General features: G+C 33.6%; 1 protein-coding gene across 6 annotated transcripts in view; it reads left to right on the top strand.

Annotated features, from left to right (window-relative positions):
• LOC124422072 (uncharacterized threonine-rich GPI-anchored glycoprotein PJ4664.02-like) overlaps nucleotides 1-20,000 on the top strand; it is a 67,110-nt gene that overhangs the window by 16,208 nt on the left and 30,902 nt on the right. The window contains exon 1 of one of the 6 annotated variants that reach the window (XM_046958007.1): nucleotides 17,593-18,172. The exons of 4 other annotated variants lie outside the window; for them this stretch is intronic. The gene's annotated coding sequence lies outside the window, so the exon portion shown is untranslated. Of the gene's footprint in view, nucleotides 1-17,592; nucleotides 18,268-20,000 lie in introns of those variants that run through there. One more of the 6 variants, XM_046958006.1, reaches the window with a different exon arrangement.

The raw sequence follows: 20,000 nt of genomic DNA, 5'->3' as shown, positions 1-20,000 counted from the left end.
TATGTTAACTATTAATATACTTATATAGGTATAATATACTAATATAGGTATAATTATACTTAAGTGATATCACAAATTTTACATTTACAATACTATTTTATTGGACTATATATAGAAGAAAAATTAAATTATAAGACATTAATTATTTTTATTTACATAAGTTATTATTAAAAATTTATCTTTATCGATTGTCTTTAAAATATTAAGTCGAAACATCTAACAAAATATAATCCGATATATTCGAAATTTCACGAAGAAAGTGGAGAAATTGTAAATTATTTCTTCTTGTTTGACGATTAAGTCGTTCTGAATTCTGAGAAGGACGGTAGCGACACGCGACGAGGAGTAAAGAGTTATTGGTGGGGGGAGGGCGGGAGGAGGCTCATGGCAACAACGCAACGGAGCAACGTTAAAATATCGCAATAAAGTATTAAACAAAGGAATCCGGGAGGAGCTGAAGCAAGACCGCGGTTACTGAAGCGAAACGCCTCGAGTGTTTCTTCGTCTTGAAAGGACTCAGCAGGTCGGGGGCCTCCATTCACAATAGGTCTCTCTTTCTCTCTCCCTCGCTCTCTCTTTCTCTCTCTTTTTCTCTCTCAAGAAGTCCTTTCGTTGAGTTTAACCTTCTATCGGTTCTTCCGAAACACCCCTTTCCTCCTGTTCGTACAAACTTGATCAGTTTCTTTCACGTGGAACTCCTTTGAATCCTGTTTCTTGAAATAATTAGAAACTTCTCTTCAGTAGAAGTAAACCGTTCGAATATTTTCTTGTTCGATAAGTTTAAATATTAAAAAAAAAAAAGAAAGAGAGAGAGAAAGAAGAAAATAAGAAGAAAAAATCTTGGAAGTTCGTTGATACCTGTAATAATAATAATAATAATAATAATAATAATAATAATAATAATAATAATAATAATAATAATAATAATAATCGAAGAGTATTAAATGTTTTAGAATTAGATCGTCATTTTATTCAATCGATTTTATGGATCAAGTTTATCTAGTCGATTTGAGGAAAAAGAGTAAAAGAAAGAAAAGAAAAGAAATAAAAAAAGGAAAAAGAGAAGATATAAAATGTACACCATTAGCGACGGAAGCGAGTATCGCCGAGGAGCAATCGCATTAAGTCGCTCTTTGAAGAGAAGCTTCTCTAAGAGCCAGGAAGCCGAAGGTCGACGGCCGTGTCGCATTATCCTCGGTAGGATGCTTAATAACATTTTTCATGTCCTTCCAACGTGGACGCGGAGAAGAAGAGAAAGAAGACGAAGAAGAAGAAGAAGAAGAAGAAGAAGAAGAAGAAGAAATAGAAAAAGAAAAGGAAGAAGATTTGACAGAGAAAGATAGAGGAATAAGAATAATAATAATAATAAAAAGAAGGAGAAGAAGAAGAGCTTTCAACTTTCATCATTAATACCATCGGAACCATAGGATTTAACAATTTAGTTCAACTTCCTATGGTTGATAAGCCAAGTGCAACGTGTCAAAAATTAGAACGCGACGAGTTTCGTGATTTACGCAAAAGAGTTTTGATTCGATACGATACGTTGCCACACTTGACGGCCATTTTCTTTTCTTCTTCTTTCTTCTTCTTTTTCTTCATTTTTTTCTTTCTTTCTTTCTTTTTTTCTTTTTAATCGCCGCCATTACGAATCGGGTCTGCTAGCGCGCGAGGTCATCCTTAGCAGCAGCAAATATCGTCTTGGTACTTTGGAGGAGGAATGAAAGATTAACGTGAATCAAAGTAGTAACGAGAAGATCGTTGATATTTTAATCTTCTTAACTTAGCATAACTCATGAGAGTTCTTGTTTGAGAAAAAACAGATCGCTCGTACGAAAAAAGAAAAGAAGATAAAAAACAAGAAACGAATATACGTTTACACGTGCGCGTACGCACGCATGGACACATATATACATACATACATACATCCACGTACATGTACACGTACACGTACACGTACACGTACACGTACACGTACACGTATACAAAGACGATTTTTACTTTATACGAATCTCTCTGTTCGTTGTGTATGTGGAGAACCATGAGAATCACTGTTGAATGTACGTCTGCTGCCATCTCTTCCAACGACGGACCCATAGACTGGAGTGTAACTTAACCGCAAACTCGGTGAATCACCCGAAGGACGGTCTCTCTCTCTCTCTCTTTCTTTCTATCTTTCTCTCTTTCTCTCTCCCTTTCTCCAGGATCCCTCTTCGAGAACTTCAGAATATCTCGTCTTAATACTTACTCGAGGAGTTGCAATAAACTCTTGGATCTCTGGGACTATCGATCCTCTCTTTAGACTACTCATCCTTGTCTTCTTTTTCTTTACGAGTTTAAAAAGAAACAGTTAAAGAAGAAAGCAAGAAAAAAGCAAAGAAAGAGAGAGAGAGAGAGAGAGAGAGAGAGATAAGGAAAAACAAGGAAAGGATCCTAGCGATCCTGATTGGAACTGTCTCGTAGGCTTGCCAAGTCGATTAGAGTTACTCTAAGGAATAAAACAAGTATTCTTATCGAGATACACGAAGTACGTACGTATGTATAAATGATTTTTCATTGTTATCTATTCCTTCTTATCTTTTCGAAGGATGGATCACAAGTTTAAAGGGAACGTACAAATGTGTAGAGAAAACTCGTTGCTAGTAACAACAGTTAAGAGATAGATAGACATAAGAAAAATTATATTATTCAATTAAATCATTTTTAAGAACGTATAAGTTTTTATTCGTGTGTTCGTATATATATATATATATATATATATATATATATATATACACTTATGTGTGTTTGATATATCTTCAAAAGCTCTTTCCAGACGATTTATTGTATTCATTATCATGGAAAATCCATTTTGTCCATATTCCATCTACACCCACGTAGGTTTGCATATACTGACTCTTCGTACTTAACCTTAGATCCTTTATAATTTTATATATGTATAGTGTGCGAGTGTATGTGTTTGTGTATGTGAGCGTTATATGTACAATGCCAAGACGATGGATAGTGGGTGTAGTAGTCAGAATATGAAGTTTATTAAGCATTCAATTCATAATGGGTTTAATGAATCGGACGATCTCGTATGTGTGTGTGTGAGAGAGAGAGAGGGGGGGGGAAAGAGAAAGAGAGAAAGGAAGAGAGAGAGAGAGAAAGAGAGAGAGAGAGAGAGGGAGAAAATTTGCAAACAGGTATGGACGTCAGCCGTCGTGCTTCACCGGCGAAATCGCCCGAAGGAGTATATCAAGAAAAAGAAATAGAATTCGCGAAAGAAATAGAAAAGATGAGGTTCTATTCTGCAATACGTCGGTATAATTGTAGTGGAACATGTTTCTTTTTTCTTTTCCGTTTTTCTTTTTTTTTTCCTCTCCAAGCGAGTATAATCGCTTAACAATCTTTCATGTGCTCGCAATTAATTGTCCATTACACTTATTATTATCATTATTGTTGTTATTGTTGTCATTGTTGTTATTATTATTTCTTTCTCTTGGAATCCAAACAAATAAGGAATAGTTTGAATCGTATAATTTAAATGGATTTATTCAAATTTCAACCCATAAGGACTATTCGATTTTACTTATATATGTATATATAAACACACACATTTAATATATATCAAATTAATATATATGGGGTGGAAGCAAAGTTTCTAGGTGATTTTAAAAATCGATTACTTTTTTCGAAATCTTTTAGGTTACTTTTTCTAGACTGTAAAAAAGATTTCTAATTACACAATATGTATATATATATATATATAATACATATATCATACTATATATATATATACTATATGCATATATTTATATACACTGTACATATATATTTCCCACGAAATATTCACACGAATGTGTGCGCTCGTGCGTGTATTTAATATATATATATATATATATATATATAATTAATATATATATATATATATTAAATACACGCACGAGCGCACACATTATATATATATATACATATGCACACACACAATATTTATAAATACTATATACTATATACATATAGTATGTCATAAGTGCGTTCTATATTTTTTTTAATCTTTTCGTTTATTCTTCCAATCTTCGATGTACCGTAATCGTTATGCATTGTAATGCGCTCTCGTGAAAGAAACTCTCTGCAGCAATTTCGTTTCTTTTTTTTTCTTTCTTTTTTTTTCTCACTTCCATACACCGTTATGCGGTTTTACCGTAAAAGTGTGCTATATTTGCGCGTACCGTCGCGCCATTCCAGCTTGCAATGATGTTTCTAATCCTTTCTTTTTTCTCTCTCTCTTTCTTTCTCTCTTTCTCTCCCTCTCTCTCGTTATTTTTTTTTTCATCACATACTCTCTCAAAATGAACGTGTGTATTTCATTTTTGTTTAATTTTCTTTTAATTATCAACGATGCGTTTATAATTATCGACGATACGCCGATAAATAAGTCACGCAAGCCGCCTTTTACTTGTTCATTTAATCTTAGAAGCGAATAAACGAGTATGAGGTATGCCGGTAATAAATTTAATATCGTTTATTAGAAAATCTATGATAGATATAAAGAATTTATCCATTATATATATATAAAGAATTTATCCATTTAAAGGAAATGCATTTTATAGATTTTTATGAATAATTGATATCTTTTAAATTCAATTGAAATTTATTTTATTATATTTATCGTTAATTAATATATCGTGAATTTTTTTTACTTTTTCCTCAAAGGACAAAGAGTACAAGTTTAAAATAAAACGTAGAAAGAGAAAAATAGAGAAATTGAGAGAGAAAGAGAGAAAGAGAGAGAGAGAAAGAGAGACAGAAACAAAGTCGATGTTTTAATCGAGGCTGAGAGTCAGAGATTACGGTGGAAAAGCGTTCTTGGAGATGCGTCTCCCTGTCTTTTTACGTTTATGACGCTGGCGAGTTCCAATTTTAGCGTACGTATGTACATACGAAGTAAAGCTCGCTACGAATACTCGTTTCGAGTATACGTATCTGACTCATTGTGACATTCCTTGCATCGCTTACCGGATGAATTTCATTTTTGACCGGAAAATAAAGAAAAAAGACGAAGGAAAATGTTACTATAGAAAGAAAAAGAGAGAGAGAGAAAGAGAGAGAGAGAGAAAGAGAAAGAGAAAGAAGATAAACTCTGAGCTTTACCGAGAAACCAAGAAAGACGTCTCTTTCAAGTTCTCTTTTGGTTTTAGATAAGCCGTGAATTCGGTGGACATCCGTGAAATTAAAAAGAATTAAGATATATTCATTCGATCGAGAATTTTTCACTTCTTTTTTCTGTTTCTCTTTTTTTCTTTTTTTCTTTATATATATATATATATATATTTTGTTTTTTTCGGAAAGATGCTCATACATCATATCGCATATATGAATTTAATAACATTAATATTAAGAATGTCAACTTATTTTGACAGCTATCAATTTGGCAGGTACTTGAAAAAAAAAAAAGAAAAAAAAAGAGCGAAATAAATTGTGTATATTTAGTCAATTTAAATTTGAAATAATAAATGAAGATGAATTTTCCTTTCAATTAATATTTTTTCATTATGCTTTTGGTAATAACAAAAAATGGAATTTATAAAAATAGGTTCGTTTTAAAAAATCTTTGATATTTCTGTTGTTGTTCTGATATTTCTTATGATTTTTAATATACAAAATTATTTGATATTATTTAAATTATGATATTAATATAACAATGTAGAATAGAAAATATATAATATCTATATAATATATCTATATAATATATGTATAATAAAATTTATTATATGTATAATAATATTTATTATATATATATATATATATATATATATATATATATATCAATTTAAAAAGACAATATATATGATTATAAAATATATCGAAAATTACCAAGTCGATTTAATTATATTACTTTTTAAATTAATTTAAAAATAATTATGCAAATAGAATTAATATTTGTTTCCATTAAATATATATTTCCATTAAATATATATTTCCATTACGTTAAATTACAAGTTAGCAAGATAAAAATGTAATAAGTGTTATTTTATAAAACGATGTCACATCCTCTGGAACGTATTCAAAGTAAATGAAAATTTTTATCCTTAATGATATATGTACATGCATAAATTAATAGTCATAATATTAAACGTAATAGTTATTCTTTGTTCGTAGGAGTATAGCAGGCTGATGAAGGGTTAGAGCTTACGTATGTTTAGTTAAGCGTTAGAAGTTTTGTCTTAAACTCGTCGTATCGACGTGTCTTCTCTTAGGAACTCATCTTATACTCTCTTGTCCCTTTTGCATGGCCGAAAATACTACGAATACTGATCCTGCTGTTCGCTATAGTTATAGTCCCTGTTTGAACGATTTTAACAGCTGAAAAGCATTTCTCGCTGCGTGCGTGCTGCGCCGCGAAGATCTCTCAGCGGTCGATGACCTCTTACGACGTTTTCCTAGTGATCCGTTTGCTAGCTGGACTCGAGACTCGTTCCAGGTATCGTAAAGTCACTTCTTCGAACGTCACTAAAACTTTCGCGTTACGAACTCCCCGTTAACCCATGAGATTGACAAGATTCATCCAATTTTATAACAAAGTATATGTAAAATCCTTTTCAGGAGGAAAAGAAAAAAGAAAAAAAAAACTTATCGACGATCGTCAAAGATAGAAATTGAAAAATCTCATTTACTCTTATGAAAAATCTTTTTTACCCCCCTCCTCCCGTTTCGTTCAACTTCGTGACACTTGAACGTGTCACCTAAGAATTTCGACGAATAAATCAAACGAAAATATTTCGAGCAGTTCGGCGTATCGCGGCGCGGAATGCGAGCAAAATAAATTGGAACTTAGCCAAGGAACAGCCCAATATACCGATTTTCTCTCTGAGGATATTTACTTCTCTCTATCTTTCTCTCTCTCTCTCTCTCTCTCTCTCTCTCTCTCTCTCTTTCTCTTTCTACTTTTCTCTCTCTCTCTCTCTCTCTCTGATCATTCAGAGAAAATTTTCACATTTTTGTTTTCTTTTTTGTTTTTCTTTCTCTTTTTTAAATGTTTCGAAATGAATAATTTCATTCTCGTCGATATATAATGTATTTCACTTTAAAAAATACAATAATGCCTACATATAATTTATTGGAAAAAAAATCAACTCTGTAATCAAACGAACTCTTCGCATTTTTTTTTCTTTTTTTTTTTCCTCTCTTTTTTTTTCTGTTAATGTCTCGTACTACCCTGTATTCGTCAAGTCAGACTGTCGGAGCTTGGGTTGATGATGTCACCCTTTGAATTCTCTTATAGGGAGTGGTTAATCGTCGCGAGACGAGCAAAAATATAAATTATTCTCTCTCTCTCTCTCTCTCTCTCTCTCTCTCTCTCTCTCTCTCTCTCTCTCTCTCTCTCTCTCTCTCTCTCTCTCTCTCTCTCTTTTCTATATATGCTCGCGTTTATATTTCACGCATGCCCTCGACAAACGTCATACGCACCATCTGGTATGCTTCCTTGTTCGTCGGAAAGTGTCGACGCGTTCCCTTCGCCACGCCCATTACGCCTACGTTAATGAGAATCGCGACCAAAAATTTCTACCAATTACGATAAAAGGGATGAAATTTTTTTTTTCTTTTTCTTGTTTTTTTTTTGCGGGGAGAAGGAAATTAATTGCTCTTTGTTACTTACGATATAGATAGGATACGATATTGGTTCTAATTATGGAACTTGGAAATACTACTCGAAACTTCATTTTGTTAAGTAAATGTATATACACATATATATATACTATTATTCGTAAAAACTTATTTTTTACTTTCATATTATATACTTTATATGGGTGTTAATCACATATTGATGTAAAAATTAACGTGTATTTTATTTTTCATTATTAGTATTAGTTCGTGTCGTTGCATAAATGAAATAAAAAAAAAGAAAAATAAATTGCGAAAAAGAGAAAAGAAAAATAATGTTTATGATTTTTTTTTTGTACCTAACGATAAGTAAATATTTTTGATCTAATAAATCTAATGTTAGAATTCTACGCGTTTCTTCGTTAAGTAACGTTATGAAATAAATCCTAGATTCTTGGAACCCAATTGGAATTCGGTATTGATAATTATTCTAACGTTGCTGAAAAAGGAGAGAAGGAGATCTAGGAAATTAAATTGTTCGTCACGATTCTATTGACGTTGCGCACGCACTAAACACACTCCTAATTAGTCGACTAGGGTGCGTTGACATGTCACAATTACTTCCTTCGTTACTATTTGTTCAAAAATATATGTCATGTGTATTCTTATTTATTATTTCATTAAAAAAAAAAAAAAATTTGTTCAAAGAGATTTGTCCTGTGTATTTCCCTTAAAATTAAAAAAGAAAGAAAAAAAAGAGAAAAAAGAAAAAAAGATCTCTTTGAAGCAATACTTATGTTTTATAAAAATGTCTGATTCTCTTTTTTTTTTTTTTTTCTTTTTCTCTACGAACAAATAGTCGAAATTTTTTCAAGAGACATACCGTCTATTTGATGAACACTTTGAAACTCGCTGAGAGTTTACCGAGACATATCGTTAGAAACAAATTAGACGGTAACTGTACTCCTACCGGTATTCGTCACTTCCGGTTTGAATTTCGCGTTACGAGCGAGGGAAGTATCAACTACGTTCCACATACTCTCGTTAGTCCCCAATTCAAGAGGAATCTCTCTCTCTCTCTCTCTCTCTCTCTCTCTCTCTCTCTCTCTCTCTCTCTCTCGCTCTCCCTCTTTCTATTTTTCATCAACAAGTCAAATTATTTCTTTAATTATACTTGAAACGTAGACCATTTTGTTGATCGATGGAAATAAAACGAAAAGATAAACAATAGTGGTAACATTAAAAAAATTATACATTCCTCAATTAGAACGCAATTCAAGAGGAATATTTCTGTTTCTTTCTTCCTTTCTCTCTCTCTCTCTCTCTCTCTCTCTCTCTCTCTCTCTCTCTCTTTCTCTCTCTCTCTTTCTCTCTCTCTCTCTCTCTCTCTGTGTCTCTGTCTCTTTCTAGTTTTATATTGAAGTAAAATTATATTTTAATTATACTATACAGAATGAGGATCATTTTGTTGATTCATGAAAATAAAATAGAGAAAAAAGAATAATGTTAAGATTAACAAATAATAAATCCACGAATTACTCGTCAAATTGAAAAGAAATCTTTCTCTTTTTATTTCTCTCTCTCTCTCTCTCTCTCTCTCTATATATATATATATATATATATATATATATATATGTGTATTTTTTTTTTTTATTAAAGTTAAATTACTTTTTAATTATACCCAAAGCGGTGATCATTTTTGTTAATCGATGCGAATTAGAAATCCAAAGATAAATAATAATACTAGTTGTGATTAAGAATATAATGCATATATTATTCGAGACTACGATTAAAAAGAGTAGAGTTACGCAAATTGGAGCGTCGATTGTATTCGAAACATCTAGTGGGAGAAAGGCTCTTAAAGTCGGACAAACTAAAATCGCTCAGCCATAATGATTATACTACGCTCTTGAATTCTTCGACTCTCATAAAGTTAAAACGAAGAAGGAAGACGAAGACGAAGACGAAGACGAAGACGAAGACGAAGACGAAGACGAAGACGAAGATCGGGAAAGGAAATAATAGAGAATAGAGAATAAAAGAATAAAATCGTTCGTTCAGACGAGTACAATGGAAAGACAAAGATGATGAACTACTAACTATAAGAGAGATGAGATGCATCGGTCGGTTCCGGTTCACTCTGATCGAAATTGCCGAAGCTAAACCTTCGAAAGAAAAGAAGTACAGTCGTTCCACTCGAGATACATTGAAGATGTTTGTGTATATTATGTATGTGTGTATATTCTCTCTATTTATCTATCTATTTATCTATCTATCTATCTATCTATTTATCTATCTATCTATCTGTCTATCTATCTATCTATCTATTTATCTATCTATCTATGCTCGTTTAGACCAACCATTCGGTCCTTTCTAACTTCTCTCGATTAGTAATCGTCGTCTTTCGTCGCGTGTCGGCGAACTTAAATCGTGTCGCGTGTATTAACTGGTCAAGGTTTTTACTTAGTCATATTAGATATCGGTGAACGGTAAGCTCAATTAGCGTATCTAAGACACTGTTATCGTCATTGATTACTACCGTTCATATTCCCTCTCTATCTCTATCTCTCTCTCTCGCTCTCTCGCTCTCTCGCTCTCTCGCTCTCTCGCTCTCTCGCTCTCTCGCTCTCTCTCTCACTCTCTCGCTCTCCCTCTTTTTCTCTCTCTCTCGCTCTCTCGCTCTCTCTCTCGCTCTCCCTCTTTCTCTCTCTCTCCCTCTCTCTCTCCCTCTCCCTCTCTCTCTCCCTCTCCCTCTCCCTCTCTCTCTCTCTCTCTCTCTCTCTCTCTCTCTCTCTCTCTCTCTCTCTCTCTTTCATTCTTTTCTATTTTCTTTTTCCTTTTTCTTTGCTTTCCAATTTTTGGTGTCAATTATGAATTTCTTTAATAGCTACATTCAATGTCATTAAATTGACAATATCTTCTTTACGACGGCTAATTAAATTATTATTCAATTATTAATTATATTATTATTTAAAACAAAAATATTATATGATATAAAGCATAATAATTGTATTAGTATGAAATTATATTTTTAAAAAAATCTAATTAAATTGAAAATCTATTTAAAATTAATAATGATATGTTTTATGTCTTGTCAATCTGACATAACAGTTACATCTCCAATAATATGATGGTTTTTTTTTGTTCGAATATATATCTTGTAAAAGAAAAAAGAAAAAGAAAAAAAAAAAGAATCCCAAAATAATCAATACAAATTTGTAAAATTATTTTTTACGTTTTCTTCCGTCGTGTTAATTACTTTGACAAATGAACAATAAGATATGATTTTCAATCACACAAGTAACGAAAAAAAAGAAAGAAAAAAAAAAAAAGAAACAATTATCGATTAAATCGAAATATCAAAATAATGTATAGAGAACAAGGACGAAATTAGTGTTCTAGGCAAGGAGAAAGGCATCTCTTGAGTTAGGAGCAAGCCAATGCACTCGGCCATGAATACCATGTTCTCAAATTCCTGGTTAATGCAGAAAAGAAATCGGTGCTAAGTTTATCGTACCATTCACCGATTATAAGTTGAAAATATGAACCAAGAGAAATTCAGTATCTCGCCGGGCACGAACCGCGAGTTACACGTATATACTTCTCAACGTGCTCTCCTTTCTTTCTTTCTTTCTTTCCTTCTTTCTATCTTTCTTTCATTTTTATTTTATTTTATTTTATTTTTTCTCATTATTCATCCGTTAAAAAAATTCCTGTGTGATTGGTGACATTTTTTTTTCTTTCCTTTTCTTTCATTTATTTATTTATTTATTTATTTGTTTATTTATTTATTATTATTTCTTTTCTTTTTCTGTTTTTTTTTTTTTTTTTTTTTTTTTTTAAATGAAATAATGTGTTAAAGTGCATATATCTTATTTATTATTACATGAAGATAAACGTGCTGGTTACATCAACTAACGTCTCGTAATAAGATAATTAACGAGGCATATTTCAGTGTGAGTCTCGAAAAGGGAAGTTCGTGATTGTTCTTCGTTGTTTAGAAAAACGACAGGTTAACGGGAGGTGAGCGAGAGAGAGAGAGAGAGAGAGAGAGAGAGAGAGAGAGAGAGAGAGAGAGAGAGCTCGAAGTGATATGTTCGTAAAAGTTTGCCGTTAGTAACTACACACAAGTAACATGCACAATACACACGTATAGTATCAACGGGTTTCCCGTGCATCCATAATATTCTTCAATTATCTTTGTGAGTCACCGATTCTCGATTGCTAATCAGGGATCCGCGTGTGTCATAAAGATCGAACGAAGATGGCGTGTATTGTTCAGCAACTTTCTTTAAATGAATTGTATTATTTAACGGAGAGGGAGAAGTCCGTATTTTTTCTTTTCTTTTTTTCTTTTTTGGAATTGTCGAGGATTGTTAAGAAAAAAAAAAAAGAAAAAAAAAAAAAACAAATGAGACAAAAAGAAAAAAAAAAAGAAAAGAAAATGAGGAGGAGTCGCATCGTTAGATGCAAAAAGAATCCTTCTTAATTACAATATCTTCGTTAAAAAGAAAAATAGAATATATATATATATTTTTTGTATCTTTAGAGAACTTCTCTCATTGTCGTGATTGTTGCTAACCTTTGCCGTATATAAGAGCAACGTCGTACTTTTATTATTTATCGAGATCGTTAGTGAAGTTCAACGAGAATTATAACGAACCTCTTTTTCTTTTCTTTTTCTTTTTTTTTTTACGAGTAACGCAGTTTTCTGCAAGTCCACATTGATTCATTGTGTCATTGTGAAAAGCCTCGGGAAAATAAATTTAAGTTAAACCTTCTGATACGTGAGATTTTTTTTTTCTTCTTTTTTATTTTATTTTATTTAATAATCGTTATTTAAAAAAAATATATATGTATATATATGCTAATTCTGTCGAGCAGTGTAACATAAAAAAGTTACGTTATTATAATTTTTCTCCATATAATTTCGTTATAAAAAAAATATACTAACTGCTCGTTAAAATAAATGTCACAGGAAAAATTGCACCTTCGTTTCTTTTTTTTTTTTCTTGTTTTCTTTTCTACGAAATTTTGTCACGATAAAAAAAAGAATATCGTACTAACTATTTAAAGAATAAATGGAAAATTATGAAAATTATGAACAAAGGTAAAGATATAAAAATTATAATAGTAATTATATTACATTATCATAATTTTGCTTTTTTTTTCCTTTTTTTTTTTTTTAATCTTTATAAAGTGTAAATATTAACATTATCATAATATTTTGGACGAAATTTGATAAAAAAAAAACCTACATTATTACATAAGTACATAAAACTACATTAAATATTAACACGTTCCATATATATTATACATTTGGGGCTTTAATAAGATAAGATAAAATTAGTAGCAAAATAGATAGGCTAAAATATATATATATATATATATATATATATATATACTCTAATGGGTTATTCGTTTTACAGTATATCCGCGTCCTTACGGTCAGAACAAATATTTTCCCTAGGAAGGGGACCGCTCGTTGACGGGGCTTCGGATTTTCCGGTCTGCACGAAAACGCAATTTCACGAGGCATTTTGGCCAGATTCCAACGCGGCAAGTTTTTGTGTACAACCAACCATCAGGCCAGGGCTGATACTCAAATCCTATTTATTTGCCGTCGAGCTTGTTATATCTCTGTTCTTTTTTTCTTTTTCCTCCTCCCTTCTCTCTCTCTCTCTCTCTCTCTCTCTCTCTTTCTTTCTCTCTCTCTCTCTCTCTTTCTTTCTCTCTCTCTCTCTCTCTCTCTCTCTCTCTCTCTCTTTCTCTCTCTCTTTCTGATTTTCTTTATTTCTATCTTTTTAGATACACTTGTAACAAAAAGACATGCCTGATAGCGAAATAGAGAGATTAAAACATTTCTCTAGTTCTTCAGCATCGACTCGTTCGAATATCTGCCATTCCATTCGAGTAATACTGAATTCCCTAATCGCAAATTGGATTATCTCGACGAACATGGCGGTGGTTGTGTACTGGTGATATCTCATGATACTATACGATTGAGTGCATATACTCTTATCAAAGAGAACAAAGTAAAAAATTGCGATAATCCTTGTAAAGGGACATGAGGATAGGATTAAATCTATATATATATATATATATATATATATATATATATATATATAAAAGATTGTTCATAATTGTGTTGTATCGAGTCGTTTGACATGGACTTGTAAAAAGTGGGCTCTGATACCTATATAAACACGTTTTCGCGTATCGACGTCAGGTTCTTAGTGATTCATGCTCGTGGAATGTACGATGTGGTAATCGTCATGAGCAGAAACCGTGAAGAGAGAGAAAGAGAGAGAGGGGGAGGGTTGGAGGGGTAGATAACTAGAGAGAGAGAGAGAGAGAGAGAGAGAAAGAGGAGGTAAATTGGAGGTACAAGAAGAAGCAATCGGTGTAGTGTCTGCACGCTTCGCCGATTCTCTTCCACCATTTCCACCTCCCCCGAGAAGTCGCCCGGATGTTACGTCACGTTTGACCCGGTGCAACACGGAGTCTCCTGGCAGCGGTGTTAGCTGCACGTTGCACACAGAGTCCTCCTCTCCTACAATACACAATATACCGGTCCCTGTTTTCTGTTATAGCTAGAATATTCATATACCACCACTTATGTACGAGATAGGAAGACGCTCCTTCTTCTTTCTGTTTTTTTTTTTTTACTCAGACAGATCTGAATTTTTCCGATTAAAAAAAAAAAAAAAAAAAGAAAAAGAAAAAAAAAGAAAAAGAAAAAACCATTATCTCTTTCGTCTATCGTTTGATATTTCATTTTTTCTTTTTTTTTACGAATACATACTTATTTGTATTTTATTCTCGATTATCGATTACAAATCGTTATTGATTGAAAAATTTGTTCTAGAATAGCGCTATAAACGTTTTGAAGTTTCATTGAAATATAATGGAGATACGTTAATGCGAAACGTTTAGGTGATTCATCATCGACGTAATAATCATAATCATTGTGATTATCGTCATCAATTATTAGCTTGAGAACTAACTGGAATTATAAAACCTTGGCCCAAAACTTCATATATACTCGGTTACTTCTCGGTGTTACCCTCGAATAATCATTGACATCGTTTCAAATTACCGAGTTAGTATCTTGTTCTCTCTTTGTCTCATTCTATTTTTTTTTGCACTTCATAATAGTATGATTATCGAAATCGACGTGTACGAGACAAATTCGATTTTATGATTGTATTATGATCATTTATAGTCGTAACGCGTTACGTACGATTAAATGTCAATTAAACGGAAGACCAATTAATCGGATTATAAATATGTCGCGGCCCAACCCAAAGAGAGGAAAAAAGAAAAAATAGTAGGAAAAAGAGAAGGAAAAAAAAAACATGAAAAAAGGAAAAAAGGGCGTGTTCCTTTGGAATTACTTGAGCATGCTAGGAAGAACTAACATGTGTGGGGCTAAATCGACGCTATTTTCCGACCTTGCTCCAGTCTTTACCCTTTCGCTCTCTATCTCTCTCCATTTCTCTCTCTCTTTCTCTCTCTCTCTCTTTCTCTCTCTCTCTCTCTTTTTCTCTCTCTCTCTCTCTCTCTTTCTCTCTCTCTCTCTATGTGTCTGTCTCTTCGCTTCTCTCTTCCTCCGAGTACTTTTAATGTAATTGTCGAGCGCGTTGCCAGTTCTCGTTAGCGACCTTTGTCTCGTTACCCTATAGCCAACCTAATAGGTAAAACCTTTTTCGTTTGACGTCGATCATGGACTATCTTTGTAATTTCGAAGAGTACGAGAAATTAAATTCTACATTTTTTAACAATATCAAATTCAAATGAACGAGGGTGAACGTGAAAAATTTCATTTACGTTTGAAAACTAATAATTAATTTTTAATAAAGCCGTGAATAAATTTATTCTAATTGTTTCGTTTGATTAAATCGTTCGAAGCGTACATTATATATATATGTATTTATGTATCTATGCATGTATGTATGCACGTATATCATAGATTACATTACAATTAGATTATAAAAGCAAATATAATACAACGTCGGTTTTATCGTGTATTTCGAACGTGAACTATACGTTGGTAACGAGAGAGAGCAACCGAGCAGGACCAGAAAACCGGTACGGAGTTTTATCCGACGAGAAACGCCAGATAAGCTCTTCTCTTTCTCTTTCTCTCTCTCTCTCTCTCTCTCTCTCTCTCTCTCTCTCTCTCTTTCTCTTTCTACTTTTCTCTTCTCTTCTCTTTTCTCTGGTATTAATCGTGCGAAAAATTACGTAGGACGCAAGAAACTCGTTACGTTACCGAACACTCTTATTCAAATACATACATTGACGTGATCGTAATTTTGAGAGAGAGAGAGAGAGAAAGAGAGAGAGACGAAGAGTGAAAAAAAATGAAAAGAAACAAAGAGTTTTCTTATCGATCTTATTCTACCTTTCTCTGAAAGAAAGTTTACGAAGAGCTGAGAGAAAGAGGACACCCCCATCGATCAATGTTCTTTCTCGTGTATGATGTATCGACATATCGCAAATCAACGAACCGTGAGAACTCGTAGAATCGATTCCTCCATTAACGTGAAAAAAAAATCCTTACTGTTTATACCTTTCGATAGAGTTTATATATATATGTATATATATATATATATATATATATATATATATATATATAACTTCTATTGAAATATATAACTGAATGTTAGGGTATAGTGCTAAAAAGGTCACTTCAAAGTTAGAACGAAACAATGCTGTTGAGAAATCGGATTATTCTGATCGATCAGAATTTTATCCATGCTGAACCGACGAACTTTAGTTTCTCATGTGTACGAAGTTTAACTTTATTTTCTTGTTTATCATCGGATATCTTGAGATTATTCGATATAATGTGTATATACTATTAAAGGGAAAGTATATAAGTGAGCAATATAAGTGAGGAGAGGTTAGGGGAGTGATAGGCTATTGAGGGAGGGTGGGAAAGAGAATAAGCCAAAGTAACATTTTATGTATCAAGGGTGAATCCAATACATACATATATAGATACATACATAAAGCTAAAATCGAAGGGGGAAATCCTATTATTTCTCCTAGCGTGAGACAGAAGATATAAAAATTCTCATTGGGGAAACTTAAATTGCAGAGATGTTGGATTTTCGCCTTTAATAGTAAATCAGGAAAGAGTTGTACACTATGTACTATATTACTCGAAAACAGGAATCTCGATACGTTGAGAGGGCCGAAGAGGGGGAGGAGGAGGAGGTTGGTCGGTCGGTTGGTTGGCCCGAGTCATCATCGATCGTACTCGTTAAAAAACTTTCTACGGTGAAAGTCCGTCGGGGTTTCTCGAATGCATAAAGAGAGATAAAGAGAAAAAGAGAGAGAGAGAGAGAGAGAGAGAAATAAATGACTCTTACGTAGCGTATCGGTGAAAATTTACCGATCGAACGGCGATTTCGCTCGCTCGACGGCTTCGAGTTTCTCTTCTCTGTGGTCTTCGATTATTTTAAAATACTTTATGTTTCTATTGTACGAACCGCGCAATATGAGATTTCTGGTACAACCACCTATCTAGGATATCTAATATCTTAAAAAAATCAAAAAGAGGAAAAAACGAAAAAAAAATTATTTTCGTTATCGAAAGAGAGTCAATAAAGAGAGAAAAGAAAAGAAAAGAAAAAAAAAAAGAAAAGAGAAGAATTATTATTGAACAATAATAAAATATTTTGGAAGAGAAGAACGGCGGACCCACGTTGGTATCTTCCTTAAAAGATAAAGGAGGTTCGCGCGTAGCAACCGGTTGGGGGTAGCGAGAAAGAAGTTCTCCTCGTAAGTCCTTCGTAGCTTTGAAGAAGGAAAGGATCGTCGACCAATGATATTGCTCGGCGAGGGTGAGCGCTAACCAATGAGGTTGCGCCGGCATTCTCCTTCTGCGCCGCGGCGGCGGCGAGTGAGGGTGGCGTGACTCATCGTCGGTGCGTTACGCTTCGCTTCGGCGTTCCCTCGGTCTCGCTCGGCGGTGGCGACATCCGGCGGCAAGGAAACGCTCCGCAGTCGGTCGCGACACGCCACGCCCGGCGCAACACACGAGTACGACGAGTACGACGAGTAAACGAGTAACGAGTACAACGAGAGTACGACGAGGACGGATTAACTAAAAAGTTCCTATATTATTAACGCGAACTACTTAACGCGCATTTTTATTTTTCTTAGATTTTCTCTCTCTTTCTCTCTCTTTCTCTTTCTTTCCCTTTTTCCCTCTCTCTTTCTCTCTCTCTCCCTTTCTATCTCTCTCTCTCTCTCTCTCTCTCTCTCTCTCTCTCTCTCTCTCTCTCTCTCTCTCTCTCTCTCTCTCTCTCTCTTTTGATCAGTTAACGAAAGAAATCTCACGTTTTGGTCCGTCTAATTTCGTCCGATTTCGTTTCGTACAGTTACGTTCCGTTTTGTTTCGTCGTCACATTAAAAAGAAATATTTACCTATCCTAGAGAGTAACGCGATTATATATCGCGATCGTTTTTACGAACGCGCGCGCCAGACTCCTACGAGTCTGCGCGAGCCCGCTCTTCTTCACGCCGCGAGATTTTACCTGGCCTACAAAGGACGGACCACTCTTCTCGATCGGCTTAGGTGAACCGATTAGTGTTATATTGTGACATACGTCCTACCGGTGGAGGAGACACATTTTTTTTTTTACAGACTTCCCCCCACTCCTTCCCGAAAAAGTAAGTCGACATCCTCCCAATCATTTCTCTAATTTCTTTTTCTTCTCCATTTTCTTTTTTTGCTTTTTTGCTTTATATTTAAGTGTCTCTTATACATATACATGTATATATATATATATATATATATATATATATATATATACACATACATATATATATATTCTTGAAATGAGTATAAAAACAATCGAAATTTAGATTTATATTCATATAAAAAAAAAAACTTGTTTTGACGAAATACCTAAAAAATTTTTCATATCTTAATCTGGTTTCCCGCGCGCGCGCGCACACACACACACACACATTTGTGTGTGTAATCAAACAATTGGTGAATCATTCCATTAACGAATGTTTTATCGTCGAATCTAAAATATTAAAGAATGTATATCTTTGATATACACAAAGCTTTAAATCCTTATTCCCGCGATTCTTATCTTCATTTTGTTGATCTCATTATATTAAGAATATCGTTCATTGTGTTTACATTTTGTTAAAAACTTTATATATATATATATATATATATATATCACCTTCTCGTTTGATCGTAAATGTATTCAATCTTTATATATATAATGTATTTAATATATAAAAACCGTGTTAATTCGTCTAACAGTATTAAAAGAAACAGGAAGAGCGAAAGGAATATACAAATTGTTCGCGAATTTACCTCGGTCGGTAACTCACCATAAACACACACACACACACATACACAAATATGCACACACGTACGCATGTACATTTGTATACATATATAAACCACGAAGCATGGAAACTATAGGTGCGGCGCTTAATTGCATTTAACGTTATCATAAAACACGATTAATCTGCAGATAGGCGTGGCTATAAACGGAACGTCACGATGAGCTGCGTTTTATTTGATCTAGTCGCCGATAAAAAGATTAGGAGAAATTGATCCATCGTTTTCGTGAAATTCTCCCTATCGATTAATTTTTTCCGATATCTAATACATGTGTATAACATAATATCAGTTCTACGGAGAAAAAAAGAAAAAAAAAAAAAAAAAAACAAAAAATAAAATGAAAGGAAATAAAAATGAAGGAGGATCGAATATACGATTATTTCCATAGAGAAATTGCGGTATAAAAATTGCATCTAAATATCCGCAGCGGAGAGAAAGAAGAAGAAGAAGAAGAAGAATAAAAATAAAAATAAGAATAAGAATAAGAGTAAGAAGGAGAAGAGTAAGAAGAAGAGGAGTAAGAAGAAGAAGAAGAAGAAGAAGAAGAAGAAGAAGAAGAAGAAGAAGAAGAAGAAGAAGAAAAGAGCCGGTCAGGGCCGACGAACAGTTCAACGATCGTTCCGCGGATGGGACTTGATTTATGCGCGAGCTATCTGCATAATTCATACAGTTATACGGAACACGACGTAACGAGAGAGAAAGAGCGAGAAAGAGAGAAGAGTAAGGTGGTTAAATGCATCGAGCCATCGAGCTTAGAATTAGTTCGACGCGCGTGAACGCGCCCTCGATGTGTCGATCACCGGTTTATTCGAACTTGCTTGGTATAATGGGTTTTATGAATCACGAGAGTGTGAGTCAGCATGGCGACGGCAGACGCTTTAACGATAGACTCCAATATTTTCCTTCAACATATGCTTTAGATCGTTAAATTTTTCCATTTCCACGTTACACGTTATTCGCATCGAGGATAAATATTAGATAAATAAATATACTTGAGAGAATATATATATACGGGGCAGAATGACGTCACGATTTG

This window comes from Vespa crabro, chromosome 2 (genome assembly GCF_910589235.1).
Source record: "Vespa crabro chromosome 2, iyVesCrab1.2, whole genome shotgun sequence".
Taxonomy (NCBI): Eukaryota; Metazoa; Arthropoda; class Insecta; order Hymenoptera; family Vespidae; genus Vespa; species Vespa crabro.
This window is presented reverse-complemented; position numbering and strand designations above follow the sequence as displayed.